Raw genomic sequence first — 12,432 nt, 5'->3', positions numbered from 1 at the left:
GTGGGCGAAGGGAGCCATGGATGGAGTGAATTTATAACATTTGGCGAACATCATTACATAACCAGTGAAGGTTTGTTGTAGATTCATTCATTTATCACTAGGAGTCAGCAAAGCAAGGCACATCCCTTCGACCCTCCTATTTTTAATCTTCTCAGCCTCTACATCTATGGGATTTTGAATTGGCAGTGATGCTTTGAAGGTAGCATTTAACAATAGTTGCAACAACCAGAAAGGACCAGAGAGTAGTAGGTTCCTTTAGGTTGAATATTCTTGAGAGTTGTGATGCCTTCCCCTAGGGACTCATAGAGGCTAGCCAAGATTATTTTGCTGAGACAAAGGTTATGTCCAGCATGAAGTTGGTTCGCCATAGTCAAGAATTTCTTCGCTACTTGTAGGGATTTTGAACATAAGACACAACGAGACAACCAAAGATCTAGGAAAGCAATATGTTCTTGATCAGAAACTTTGACAGAACTCTCATGATAGTATGTTATATAAATGGTGAAAACGACTTTGATAATGTCGAAAAAGATGGTGTCCTCAGCCATAATGTTTGGGTCGTAAGTTTCCCTAGTCGGTTTGAGCCCAGTAATGGCAACAATGTCAAAAAATGTGGGTGTCATCATACCACATGGAAAATGAAAATTATTGTGGGTGCTATCCCAGAAATATAGAGAAGAAACTAACATAGATTGGTAGTATCCTGGTCCAACCTTCGATAATTGAATCATGTCGAAGATACCCATGTTTTTCCAAACATGGGATTTCTTGTTTTCCATTTTTTTAACCAACATAGATAATAAGAGGGATCCTTAAATAAAGGAAATGATTGAAATACCCTGAAACCATTATTCATATAATCTAGGTCAATGGGTTTTCCTATTAAGGATGTGCTTTGGTTGTCAGGGTGAGGGTTTTCAGCAGTTTCATTGCTAGACCTAAGTTTCTTCCCATTAGCTATGGGTTTGTAGCGATGATAGGTTGGGACAAATCCATAAGACTATCAGGATTAACCGTTGTGTCTGGCAGGGGTCCTAACATAGCGTGTGTTTTTCCAGAAACAGGAATGGGAATTAATGAAGGTAGAGAAAAACAAGAAATAGGGGTTTGAATTGTTTTCACTGGAACTAAAAACTTTGCAATGCTACATACACAAAAGTAATAACAAACAACACATAAGTTTATTCTGGTTCGCTTGAAAGTCAAAGCTACTCCAGTCCACCCGGTTAAGGTGATTTCGCATTCAATAAGGATTTAATCCAATGATCTTGAAAGATTACAACAATCGTCTAAGAGTTCAACAATCTCTTAGCCCTCTCAAGTCTACAGACTTCACAGGTCACTTGAGGAATTACAACAACTATTAAGATTCACAAGGGTGTGTTTGGTGCTTCTAGATAAGAAAGATAAACACGATTACAAATAGATGATCAATGATCACACTATGAGCAGCAACTCGTATGTGATGACTGAATTGTACAATGAGAAGAATTTTGTTATGTGATTCAAGGTGTATAGTGGAATTCTTGTGTGATAGCTTCGTGTCTTGGTATGATGATAATGAGACCTTTTTTATAGTGCTTGGAAATGATACCGTTGGAAAGAATGTTGATTGTGATATCTTTCCAATAATGGGACTTAATGTCATTAATTTTCTTGTCCTTTCTATAGCAGTCTTGGAGTGTAGTCAATATTATCCATATATATATCCATACCATACATAGAATACTTCTTTGTTAAGTTTCTGGATTTGTTCAATCAGATAATTTGTTGGGCGTGAATCAGAGTGAGCGGAGTTTAGAGCTTTAAGAAGCGTTTGTATTCTTCAAATAGTTGTTTGTTGAGTAGTCTTCAGAGTCAACTAGACTGATCTTCAGATAAAGAATCTTCAGATGATTTCAGATGCAGAGTCTCTAGAGTATGCAGATGATCTTCAATGACAAATTTTGTATGTTCTTTTAATAAAACCCTTTGTGTTTGGAGTCAGATATGATTTGTTTATTTCTGGATCAGCTGCTCTGGACTTCGTTAGTTGTTACATATTATTATCATCAGATTCATTTTTCCTTAGAACCCTTCACACTTAGAGAATTTTATTAGGGTACCAAATTGTTTCATTCTTTGTTATCATTAAAACTTATAGATATATTGCTGAATCAAAATCTTGTTCTAACAATTAATACTTGTGATTGGTAGATTCTTTTTTTCTTCAACGAGTGGAGGCTCAAGTACGTACTATTGGTTACCTACAGCAGTTGGACCTAATACCTTGTGAACTGGAGTGAGACCAAAAAATTTCCTGGATTCTTTGGTGGCCTTTGATGAATTTTTGGTAGTTTTAATAGAAGACGTCATTGATGCAGTAGGATTGAAGAAGAAAAAATTGGGTTTTGTTTTGTGAAAGATGAAGAGGTTTAGGAAGAACTTTTTTGGTATAAGAAGTTTTCAAGGAGGAGAAAAGTGAAGAAAGGTAGTATTCGTTATTTATAGATGAGTGAAGTGGAAACGGTTCATTTCAAGCATTGATGGCTGAAGAGATGGTGGGACACATGTCAGTCAGAGAACAAGTGATGGAATGATGGCAGTTGAAGCTAGCCCACGATTTCTTAGGTGCTAGAAATGTGATGATTGCAAAAAAGATTTGCGCATGCTTTTGAGAAGACATTTAAGAAAAATTGTCATGATGGTGTTAGGGACCAATTAGTACTACTTTTTATATCATTTTAGTGATCCCTTTTTCCAAACTTGATGTAATTACACACTTCTATTCTTGTTAATTGGTATAAATGCAATTAGATTTAATTTATTTTGCTTTGAATAGTTATTTCACAAATTTGTTAGTTTTGTAGAAGTTTTAGATGAAAGAGCTTTTGGAAAGCAACATCACAAATTGGAAGATTTTGGATGAAGCTTGCAAAGCAAGGAAGCTGGATAAGCTTCAGTTCGCGCCGCGAACCTACTTCGCGTCGCGAAGGCTGCGAATCCAGCAAGCTGATTTTGGGCCAAAAGTGTTGTCCTTCATGACCAGCTGTCTTGCCATTTTGGTGTCTGTCTTGGAATAGCTTTTCTGCTTTAGATGAGAAATGATCAAAGAAGGAAATGTCAACTCTTTTAGGAGAGGATAACACATTATTCTAGGAGATTAATTCATTATTATTCATAGATTGATACATTGAGATATTTGGGAAGAGAGAAAAAGAGAGTTCTCTTCCATTAACATTCTGCTTTGTAACAATGATGATGAGGAGCTAAACTCCCTTTTGTCAAGATTGGAGGTAGTAGCTATTCTCATTTGTTTATGTATTCCATTTGATTTATATATATGATAAAGATTGTTGATGTATTGAATACTGTTTTTGCCCTAAGTTGAAAACCAGATTTGAGTAGTTGTTGAAAGAGATTATTTGAGTCTTGACATAAAACAGATTTTCAAGTAGTGAATAAGTTGTAGAGATAGATTTATTCATTACTCTTCTTTGGTATCAAACATTAACGATTGCTATATTGATAGTTAGGTGGAGAGATCGTCTAAGGATCAATATAGTGATTATCACAATATCATTTAGACATAAATGACTTTGAGAGGATACTTGAACATCATCAATAATCTTAAATCTATATAGTTATCATAAGGAATCATAAGCATTTAGAATAGTGAACTCCAATCTTGCCAAGCTTTTACATTTGATTAAAACCATTTTTCTGTTTTTAGTGGCATTTACTCACAAGATAATTTTCCAACCAAAACAACTTTGTTACTTTCTAAACTTATAACAAATCAGATTATAGAACGGCGGTATTATCAACCAATCTCTGTGGATACGATATAAAAATATTTGCCGAAGATATACTTTTCAACAAATTGGCGTCGTTGCCGGGGATTGGTGTTCGATATTACAAGCATTGCAATAATTCATTGTTTTAAGTTTTGTTACTTGTATTACTATCCCTCTTTTGTTTCACTTGGTGTGTTAGTTTTGTAGATTCTAGTGCATGCGAGGAAAAGCCACCGAGGAGCAATTTCAATTTGATCCCGAAATTGAAAGAACACTTCGGAAGCTCAATAGCAAAACACGGAGAAGAAGGAAACTAGCCGAAGAGAGGAACCGGAGAGAAGAAGCATCTACTTCCGCACTTGTTCAAATCGAAGAAGTGGTTGTAGAGGCTTGTGAAGGAAACATGGCGGATGACAATCGTACCGAAATTTCCGCTAATAGTCCAAGAAGGAATGCTCAATTTGCCCGTGGAGGGAGAAATACGGAGATGAAGACCGGAATTCTCCAACTTCTCTATGCAAATCCATTCACCGGAATGGACCATGAAGATCCGTATACCCATCTCATTAAATTTTATGAGATTGCGGGTTCTACGGGAATTGATGAAACGGGTGAAGAGGCATTATTCAAAAGGATATTCCCACACTCCTTAGTGGGAAAGGCAAAGGAGTGGTACCTTGATCAAGCATCGAGAGTGATGACGGATTGGAATTTGCTAGAAGAAAAGTTCTTAGAAAGATATTTCCCTCAATCCCGATTCATGGAAGCCAAAACGGCTATTGCGGTATTCACTCAAGGAAGCAACGAGTCTTTAAATGAGGCTTGGGAAAGATTCAAGTCAATGTTGAGAAAATGCAAGGGTCATGGTTTTGATGAGCTCACTCAAATCCATATTTTTCTAAATGGGCTCCAATCAACTCACAAGACACTTTTGGATGCTACCGCGGGTGGCTCTCTTATGTCAAAGAATGCGAAAGAAGCTAAAGTCATTATTGATCGGATGGCACTCAATGATTACCAAAGTCAACATGATCGTAGCCCTTCACAACGTAAACCGGGAGTTCTTGAGTTGAATACCAATGACGCCATCCTTGCGCAAAACAAGCTACTCTCTCAACAAGTGGAGTTGCTCACTCAACAAATGGCCAAGCTTCCACAGCAAATGAAAGAAATTCAAGGGTCTCAAGTTCGGCATCAAGTAGCATGTTGCGAATTATGTCAAGGGGATCACCCTACTGGTTTTTGCCCTCCACTAGAAGAAGTAAGCTATGTGAACAATCAAAATCAAGGCTATCAAAGGAACAATCAAGGTTATCAACCATCAAGGTTCAACAACCAAAATTTTCAGCAGCAAAGTCCTTATCAACACCCAAATTCTCAAGGACAACAATCGCAAGGAGGAAATTCAAAGCTAGAAGACACTCTCCAACAATTCATGCAAGCCTCCATGGCAAATCAGAAGAGCAACGAGGCAATAATCAAGAATTTGGAAAATCAAATAGGTCAACTTGCGAAACAACTGTCGGAACAAACTGCAGGATCTTCTTTCTCCGCTAACACTCAAACTAATCCAAAGGAGCATTGTAAAGCAATTTTTACTAGAAGCGGTAGAGAGTTGACAAGTAAAAAAAGTGAGGAAATTACAGTTGAGAATGATATGGATGTTGTGCTGGAAAATGAGGATGTGGCTTGTGGGAAGGAGAAAGTGGCAGAAACTGCTCAGTTCGCGCCGCAATCTTCCTTCGCGCCGCGAAAACAACTGAATCAGCAATTGATGGAAGAACAGCAGTGTGAAGCGGAAATGAAGAAGGAAATTAAACCAAGAAAAAAGAAAACAAGAGACAAAGGAGTGAATGTCATTCCAGTTCAACATCTACCCTATCCGCACGCACCATCAAAGAAGGATAATGTTAGACACTATGCACGGTTTATGGACATATTCAAACAACTTCAAATCAATATTCCATTTGCCGATGCATTAGAGCAAATGCCGCGGTATGCAAAGTTCATGAAGGATATTCTCACAAAGAAAAGAAGACATGTGGAAGACGAGACAATCTTGCTCGATGCACGTTGTAGTGCCATCATTCAAAAGACTCTCCCAAGGAAGGAATCCGATCCGGGCCGAGTCGTTTTACCGGTAACCATTGGAGACACCTATATTGGTAATGGCTTGATTGACTTGGGATCTATCATCAATTTAATTCCCCTATCCATTGTCAAAAGATTGGGAAATGTTGAGATCAAATCTACAAGGATGACTTTACAACTAGCCGACAAGTCTACCACTTCACCATACGGAATTGCTCAAGACATGTTAGTGAAAGTGGATAAATTCTTGTTTCCGGTAGATTTTGTGATAGTAGACATGGATGAGGATCGTGATGTTCCTATAATTCTTGGAAGACCATTCATGAAAACAGCCCGGATGATGATTGACATTGATGATGGACTAATGAAAGTAAGGGTGCAAGATGAAGAGGTAGCCTTCCATCTTTTTGAAGCCAAAAAGCACCCTCAAAAAATGCATGATTCTTTATGAATCGATGCCACCAAGGAGGAACTAGTGGAGGTCGCAAACCAGGTTCATGTTTCTAATCCATCAGAGAAATCTCTTATCGGAGTCTACAAAGTTTCGACCAACAATGAAGGAAAAGAGATGGAAGCAATGTTGCATGAACTAGAATCTCGTGGAGAACTTGTTTATCATGAAGAGACAAACGAAGGCTTGGAGATGACAAAGGAAGTGGAAGAGTCAAAACTAGAGCCACATTTGAAGTATTTGTTCCTTGGTGATAACTGTACTAAACTGGTGGTCGTTAGTAATACATTGTCCATAAAAGAGGAGAATCAATGGGTACGAGTGCTGAAAAAGAAGAAAGTTGTCAAACTAGTAGAGGTCGGGATGATTTGTTCTATCTCCGATGGTGAATGGGTGAGTGTTGTACAAGTAGTTCCGAAAACGGGTGGTATCAGATTTTATCGAAGGTTCATCAAGAACCTCTTAAAGACAACAAAGCCCTTGAGGAAGTTGCTCAACAAAGCCGGATCGTGAAGACCGTTGAACCGTCGAGCTCAAAACGATGTTAAACAAAGCGCTTGTTGGGAGGCAACCCAACGTTGTAAGTCTGAATTTTACATTTTCTCAATTCTGTTTTATTGATGTTCTGCTGTGTTAAATTTTGTGGAATTGGGTTCTGTTTTTTTGCAGTTCGCCCCGCGACCATAGTTCGCCCCGCAAACTGAATACAAAGTGTCAGGTCGCGCCGCGAACACGGTTCGCCCCGCGAACAGTGCGTGACAGAACCACTTAAGTTCTGTTAGGTTATTTTCATTTTTCATTTCAACTCATTTTCAAAACACCCAGTTTGCCTCGCTTTTGCTCCCACTCCCAAAAACCTCCCAAAAACTGAAAATTTTCCTTCCCCAAATCCATAATCTTCATTTGCTAACAAACAACAAGTGATTCAGTAAGGTATGTTGCTTTTCAATTCATCTTCTCCATTTCCTTTTGGGTTCACATTTAGGGTTGGTTAGGGATTGAAAAAATTTGAAGATTGACTCTTGAAATCATGATGCATGTCTGTTTTAGACTAGGATTAGGATAGAGATTGGAGACTTTGACTACTAGAAGGAGCATATCTCCCATTTTTGGAACCATAGGAAGCTCCTGGAGATTTCCTGGTTCGCAGAGTTCGCGCCGCGAACGGGCCTTCGCGCCGTGAACTGGGAAATTCCAGGGCCATGTTTTTATGTTGATTGATTGCTAACCCTCTCAATATTTGTTTTGTGGTTGCTCTGATGTTGAATGCAGATGTCGAAAAGAACCAAAACCACAGCTCCCGCTCAATCTCGTTCTTTGAGAAGGTTCACAAGTGACGAACACGAAGAACGCTTCGAGAGTTTCATCAAGAGAACCATCTTGCCAGAGAGGTTCATCCGTTTAGCACCGGGTGGGACTTATCAGAGTTTGGTTTCAACTTTTGAGAGGCGAAGGTGGATGAAACTGTGTGAACCAGAAGCGGCAATAAACTATGATATTGTTCGGGAGTTTTATGCAAATGCCATGCATCAAGAAGAGGGGGTAGCTTTCATATACCGAACAAGGGTAAGAGGTAGGATCGTTTCTTTTGGGAGGGATGCCATTAACTCATATCTTGGCAATCCTCTAACCCTTGGAGAGAACGAGCGGTGCGAATATCGTACCATGGAATTGGTTAATAGGTGGGATCTAGAAGCGGTAAATGCTACCATGTGCCTAAAAGGAAAATCTTTCGACCTAAATGATCAGGGACATCCAAAATCCTGGAAACGAGAAAATTTAAATCTGGGAGCTAGGGCTTTTCTTGTGCTGCTGTTGAGTAATATTCGGCCAAGAAGCCACACCACCACGATTCCTCTAGATGTACGGTGTTTGTTGTACTGCATTATGATCGGGAAGTCTGTGGATGTCGCATCCATCATCGCGGGAGAAATGAGAAAGATGGTTTTAAGTGGAACCAAATTCGGTGGGAAAGCAGGTGTGCTTGCATACCCAGGGCTGATCATGGGACTTTGCCGTCAGGCGAATGTTACCATTCCAGAGGAAGTACACTTCTCTATCACTAGTGTGATCAATGATGCCTATCTGAATCGGTTCTGTCAAAGCCAAATGGATAGAACTGACGGAGCTGAGACTTCGTCCTCCAGACCCCGATCCAGACCCCGACCCCAACCCCACACTACTCCAGTTTTTGACCAGATGGCGTTTGCCAATTACTGTTGCGAGAGCTTTGAGGCCTCTAGGAGGTCTCAATCATTTATCTTCGATGCTATGCAACAACAGTTCCAGAACACGTTCCTTGCACCCGAGGCCCGCTCATTTCCTTCTCAGGCGGAATATGTGGCATATGCTAATTGGCCTGAGGGCAGGCCATATTTTATGGGGGGAGCAGGAGGTGGTGCAAATCCTAATGATGAGATGGAGGACGTCCTTGGTGATGTAGGTGGTGGCCAAGAGGAGGAGGATTGAGGAGTTAGTGAATTTGAGGAGTTGTGGTGATTTCATTTTGAGTTTCTTTGTTTTAGTTTTGTTTTTGAAAATTTTTGATGTACTTTTGGGTGGCTCTAGTTCACCAAAACTTTGTTTTTGTTAGTTGTTTTGATAATTGCATGAATACTATTTGAGATTTAAGTGTGTTTTAATCAAATTGGTTTACCAACATTTTTGTTTAATTGTTCTTACTCTTAAGTCAAGCTTAAAGCAACCGAGAAATGATCGCAAAGAAAGAAGCATAGGACACTTCGAGTGGTGATGGTAAGAATTAGTGTCGGCATTTCAAGGTACACTTTATCGCTTTCTAGACTTAACATGAAGTATATGCCATTTTTGAAGTATATGCCATTTTTGAAGTATATGCCATTTTTGAATCAAAATAGGACTTAACCAATTGTGAGGAAGCTTTCCAGTGTGCACTAAAAAGCGGGAAACCAAGCATTATTTTAACTCATTCTTATCATGCTAAATCATGCATCATTCTATTTTTGTGTGAAAATTCTGAAAATGATAGAGGCATTGTTTGTGAGAAAAACCACTTGACCAAAAAGTTTGAATCAACTAACCTTGTGAGGATTAATCCTTAGTTAAACCCCTTTGAGCTTATTTTAGGATTCATTTTATTGATCATTGAAAAATCAATTGAAAATTGTGGAATAAATGAATCTTAATTTCTTTCGTGTCAATTGAAACCTCAAACTGAGTTGTTTACAAAATTTTGTCTTTTGCTTATGTCTAAGTAGGGAGCATTATTGAATAAATTTGGTTTTGGAATCTAAAGTTGGGGAGAGTAAAGTGAAAAGTTGATTAGAAACTTGGAAAAGTGAGTTTTTATGAAAAGGTAAAAATATGAAAATAAACAAGAAAAAGAAATCACCCTTGAAACCATAGAGCAAAGAAAAAAAGAAAAGAACGAAAAAAAAAAGCAAAGAAAATGTTCATGGTTGTGTGGATTTGAAAAGAAAAAGAAAAAGAAAAAGATAGGGATCAAAGAAAGGGAAATCGTGTAGAGTTGAATGCTTGGGATTGCTCCCTTAGGATAGGCAACCTTGTTGAATTCTCTTAATCATATCCTTTCTTGTAACCTAAGCTACATTACAACCTTTGAAAGACCTCTTGATTCTCATTTTCCACATGATTTGGTATTTGTTGTGATAACCGCATGATTTGAATTGTTGTTGATTTAATTGTTTGGATGAGTGAAAGTAACCCTTCATGTTATTCATCATTATTATGATGTGTGTGTAAGTTTGATTCAATTTTGACATATATGGCTTTGAATTCCTTGGAATTATTTTTGCACTCAACCATTTTCCTTATTCATGTTTTGTCTAGAATATAGATAGGTGGATTGAGAAATTGCCAAACACTTTTGAACCATTTGAATGTCCTTGGTAAATCCCTTTTCCAATCTTTTGTGTCATTGCTTTGGTTGTGAGGGTGGAAACTTTTGTTTAGGGACAAACAAAATGCTAAGTTGGGGAGAGTTGTTAGGGACCAATTAGTACTACTTTTTATATCATTTTAGTGGTCCCTTTTTCCAAACTTGATGTAATTACACACTTCTATTCTTGTTAATTGGTATAAATGCAATTAGATTTAATTTATTTTGCTTTGAATAGTTATTTCACAAATTTGTTAGTTTTGTAGAAGTTTTAGATGAAAGAGCTTTTGGAAAGCAACATCACAAATTGGAAGATTTTGGATGAAGCTTGCAAAGCAAGGAAGCTGGATAAGCTTCAGTTCGCGCCGCGAAGGCTGCGAATCCAGCAAGCTGATTTTGGGCCAAAAGTGTTGTCCTTCATGACCAGCTGTCTTGCCATTTTGGTGTCTGTCTTGGAATAGCTTTTCTGCTTTAGATGAGAAATGATCAAAGAAGGAAATGTCAACTCTTTTAGGAGAGGATATCACATTATTCTAGGAGATTAATTCATTATTATTCATAGATTGATACATTGAGATATTTGGGAAGAGAGAAAAAGAGAGTTCTCTTCCATTAACATTCTGCTTTGTAACAATGATGAGGAGGAGCTAAACTCCCTTTTGTCAAGATTGGAGGTAGTAGCTATTCTCATTTATTTATGTATTCCATTTGATTTATATATATGATAAAGATTGTTGATGTATTGAATACTGTTTTTGCCCTAAGTTGAAAACCAGATTTGAGTAGTTGTTGAAAGAGATTATTTGAGTCTTGACATAAAACAGATTTTCAAGTAGTGAATAAGTTGTAGAGATAGATTTATTCATTACTCTTCTTTGGTATCAAACATTAACGATTGCTATATTGATAGTTAGGTGGAGAGATCGTCTAAGGATCAATATAGTGATTATCACAATATCATTTAGACATAAATGACTTTGAGAGGATACTTGAACATCATCAATAATCTTAAATCTATATAGTTATCATAAGGAATCATAAGCATTTAGAATAGTGAACTCCAATCTTGCCAAGCTTTTACATTTGATTAAAACCATTTTTCTGTTTTTAGTGGCATTTACTCACAAGATAATTTTCCAACCAAAACAACTTTGTTACTTTCTAAACTTATAACAAATCGGATTATAGAACGGCGGTATTATCAACCAATCTCTGTGGATACGATATAAAAATATTTGCCGAAGATATACTTTTCAACAGATGGTCCTGACGTCATAACAGATGGAAAGTCTACAGCGTCGAAAGATACTTTCAAAAAATTTCATTCTCTCCTTTTGGTCGAAAACGACATTTTTGGGGGGCAATTTGTTAGCTGAGATTTTCGATGCCAAAGTTGGATTACATATGATGGGCAAAATAAAGTGTTTGTCTCAACTTCGACAAGAAGAAGGAATCTTTGTCGAAGAGGGAGATCTTGTCGAAGAGGTTTTTTGTGTGATAGGGAAATGCTGGTTTTCAAACTTTGAAGTATTTATGGGTTTATACCGCAATTTTGACAGAAGCAATATTAACGTTGCTTTCGACGAAAGATTTTGAATTTTGAATAAGGATGATAACTGTATTTTCTTCTTATCCGTTTATCTGAGAAGAACGCGTGTAAAGATGCATAGAAATGAGGACATACAAGCAAAACGTGTCATTTTCTGGAGGAAAGACCGTTGATAGCGGTTATTTTCAACTTAGTATAAATAGGGGTCTTAGTGTATAGGATTTCCGTGTGTTCAATCATTGTACAAATACTCATAAACTACTCCAAGTATCTAAGTTTATCTGAGAAATGGGATTGTTGAGAATGTGCGTGTGAGTCACCATCTTTTCGTTTTAATTGAAATTGTTCGTAATTTATCCATTATTCCTACTTACTGCAATTTACTTTAAAGTTATTTTATTGCAATTCCTTTACACATTATGCATTCTACTTTTTAAACTTTAAAACAACATTCTCAAATCATGAGCATTGTCGAAGTGTTCATAAACTTTCAAAAGAAATATTTAATAAAAGCAAATGTCCTAGGATTCACTGATTGATCATGTAAAGTAAATCAATTTTTGGAGATCAGAGATTGTTTATCAATTTTCACGGTAAAAAAATTCATGTCACACACCCAAACTCAAAACCAGGAACCAAACTCTTACCACCAATAACCATACGCAACCACCACATATGTCTATAGCCC

The sequence above is a fragment of the Lathyrus oleraceus genome, chromosome 7, assembly GCF_024323335.1.
Source record: "Lathyrus oleraceus cultivar Zhongwan6 chromosome 7, CAAS_Psat_ZW6_1.0, whole genome shotgun sequence".
In the NCBI taxonomy this organism is placed as follows: Eukaryota; Viridiplantae; Streptophyta; class Magnoliopsida; order Fabales; family Fabaceae; genus Lathyrus; species Lathyrus oleraceus.
Note: the sequence above shows the minus strand (reverse complement) of the source record.